Here is a 3,689-nt window from a genome sequence, read left to right as displayed (position 1 = left end):
TGACTGAGCAAGATCCACCAAAAAGATACCTTTACATCAAGGAATGGGAAACATCGGATGTCACTATGAAGTACGTTGTTATAGAACCCATCTGATCGACAGCAGGCTTGAACTACAATGCAGCGAAGATTGACCAGACTGAACTCTGGATTGACAGGCTTGAGTGAGCAGTGTTTGGGTGGACTGTGCCTTTTTGCATGAGGTTTGCGAAACATAATCGAGATCTAAGTGAAATGTATAAAACATTGACAGGGCGACAAGGATTCGAAACTGGGATGATAATTCCCATTTTAAAACAAGGGGCCACTGTATTACATAACGCAGACCACTCCGCATTGAGATGAGGATAAATGTCTGCACTTAGAAACTTGCAAATTTTGGAGAATTATTCACAGCCTCAGACTGTGGAATCAAAGCACTGAGTTTGAATAAAAAAAGATTTCGAGGCAGAACCGTGCTGTGACGAGAGACAGCGTGTGATGTGGAGATGAAAGATCAGATATTGTTAGATTGATTCGGGAAGGGAAATCGATTACTCGAATCGACGACTGCCGTTCCTTTTTATTTTCTTTTTAATGGTCAATCACATTTATGGGTATGTACATACGGTGCTAACGCTGTGTTAATACTGTTTTGCAGAGATGTTCAGCCATCAACTAGAATGGGCAGAGGCTCATTTGTTTTAATGGCCTCCGGGCCTCCTTCTTTCACGATGTTCCTGTGCAGCCTGTAAGAAAGCTCTGTAAATGTTGTCACAAGATCTCAGTTGTTAAGAAGGAGGCCTCTGCAGGTCGACAGGGCCGTGTTTTCCGTTTACTTTTCCAATACCTAAGTTAGGGCGGGATGCTGTGCCCAATTTTAGCCATGACGACGCCGGAGAAATTCGATATAATTGAATGTCTTTCTTGTATATTATTTTAGAATCTCTACAGTGTAGAAACAGGCATTGTTGAACAATTTTCTGCATTCCCGGATAGATGTCAGAGTTGTAGCTGGATAGAAACAGTTTCCGCTGGAACACGGCTTATTGTGCAACACATGTCTATAGTCCTGTTTAAGTGATTGGGTCAGGGACCATTGCCTTTTTCGTATCTACTGGGTTCAGCCGTTCCTGCACGTCAAGTTCAGCCAATCGAATTGGTTGACGACTGCCATCTGGCAATCGACGTGGGGAGGAAGGCATGGGGATGGTGCAGATGCTACATATTTCGCTTTTAAATTGATATGCAAAGCTGTTCCATTAATTCGGATGGGGATATGTTTGGAGCCGTCTCCTCCAGTGAGCTGTTCAATAGTCCATCATCATTTAGATATGACGTGGGGGGACTGCACGGCATGGATTATATGTGATGCTCTTGGGATTATTTTGCCCTCTCTTTAGTACGTTCGTTGTGCTGTTTGAAATGCAAGCAGTCAAGTCTGATACGTTCAACGACTTGTCATCAGTCTTAGGTACACATGGTTCTGAACATAACATGTTCACCCACATACGTCACTGAATCATAAATCGGCTTTAAGGAACTGTTAGACTGAGGGATTGCCCCAGGAAAAAGAAATGTACAGTTTGTTTTTGAACACAATCCTGCTTCCGCTGCTGTTGTGGCCTGTAGAATTACATTAATGTCAGGAAATTACCATTCAAAGTTTGGAGAACAAGATGATTAGAACTACTGAAGGAGGACTTTTCACTTGGAAATAGATTGATGCTACAAATAATTAGTCATGGAAGACAAGTGATGTCTTTCAGTCTTAGACTGATCCGGTACAGATATAGAATGTTTGACCTATGCCGAACTAGTCTCTTAAACTGAACTATTCCCACATTCCCACGTCCGTATTCCTCTAAATCCTTCCTATCCGTGTACCTGCCCAAAAGATTTTGGTGAGCTGAACGAAGACAGAGGGAGGGGGTTGATGGATATCCTCATTTTGGAGTTCAGTTACGAGTGGCATACCACAGGAATCTCTTTTGGGTCAACTGCTATTTGTCATTTTTATAAGCTACATGAATGAGGGCGTATAGGGATGGGAGAATAGATTTGCGTGTGACACTAAGTTTGGAAGAGTGGTGGATAAAGCTGAAGAATGTTGTAATTTACAGAGCGACATAGTGATGCGGAAAAGTGTGAGTCGATTCACCTTGTCAGCAGTAACAGGAATACAGAGTACTGGGCTAATGGTAAGATTTTTAGCAGTGTTCTTGAGCAGGGAAAACTCGTTGTCCATGTACATGGATCCCTGAAAGGCACCACACAGGTTGACATGTTTGATAAGATGTCATACGTTATGTTAAGTTTAATTAGTAGAGGGATTGCGTTTCGGAACCACGAGATCACGCTGCAGCTGCACGAGACGCTGGTGCGTCAGCATTTTGAGTATTGCGCACAGTTATGGTCACTGAATTGCAGGAAGGACGTGGATGCTTTGGAAATGGTTCCGAAGAGATTTACGAGGATGTTGCCTAGTACGGAGTGAATGTCATACGAGGAAAGGCTGAGGTACCTGGGCTTTTATTTTCGTTCGAGAGAAGATGGTTGAGGGTGACTTAATTCAGAAACATCAGATTACGAGACGGTTAAGAGGGCGGACAGTGAGAGCCATTATCCTTGGATGTTGACGGCTAGCATAAGGGACATAGACTTAAATTGACGGGTGATACATATAGGACAGATGTCTCTTTACTCAGAGAGTAGAAGGAGTGTGGAATGCTCTGCCTGCAACAGTAGTAGACCTGTCAGCTTTAAGTGTATTTAAATGCTTACGAAGGAGATATATGGACGAAAAGGGAATAGTATAGGACAGATGGGATGCAGTTTGATTTTACTGATCGTCGCAACATAGTGGACTGACGTGCCTGTACTCCGCTGTAATATTCTGTGTTACTTGTGTAAATTTTATAATTGTGCTCTTCTCTCCCACGTCCTCTCGCAGCTTGTTCCATACGTGCTTCACCCTCTATAGAACACAGAACATAGAACAATACAGCACAGAACAGGCCCTTCAGCCCACGATGTTGTGCCGAACATTTGTCCTAGCTTAAGCACCCATCCATGTACCTATCCAATTGCCGCTTAAAGGTCACCAAAGATTCGGACTCTACCACTCCCACAGGCAGGGCATTCCATGCCCCCACCACTCTTTGGGTAAAGAACCCACCCCTAACATCCCCGCCATACGTTCCATCCTTCATCTTAAATTTATGTCCCCTTGTAACACACTGTTGTACCCAGGGAAATAGTTTCTGACTGTCTACTCTATCTATTCCTCTGATCATCTTATAAACCTCGAGCAAGTCACCTCTCATCCTTTGCCGTTCCAACGAGAAAAGGCCTAGCAGTCTCAACCTATCCTCGTACGACCTATTCTCCATTCCAGGCAACATCCTGGTAAATCTTCTCTGCACCCTCTCCAAAGCTTCCACAGCTTTCCTAAAGCGAGGCGACCAGAACTGCACACAGTACACCAACTGTGGCCTAACCAAAGTCCTGTACAATTGCAACGTAACTGCACGATTCTTGAATTCAATCCCTCTGCTAATGAACGCTAATACACCATAGGCCTGCTTACAAGCTCTATCCACCTGAGTGGCAACTTTCAAAGACCTATGAACACAGACCCCAAGATCCCTCTGTTCCTCCACCTCACTAAGAACCCCACCGTTAACCCTGTATTCCGCATTCTTATTTATC

This window comes from Chiloscyllium plagiosum, chromosome 8 (assembly GCF_004010195.1).
Source record: "Chiloscyllium plagiosum isolate BGI_BamShark_2017 chromosome 8, ASM401019v2, whole genome shotgun sequence".
NCBI classification, from domain to species: Eukaryota; Metazoa; Chordata; class Chondrichthyes; order Orectolobiformes; family Hemiscylliidae; genus Chiloscyllium; species Chiloscyllium plagiosum.
Note: the sequence above shows the minus strand (reverse complement) of the source record.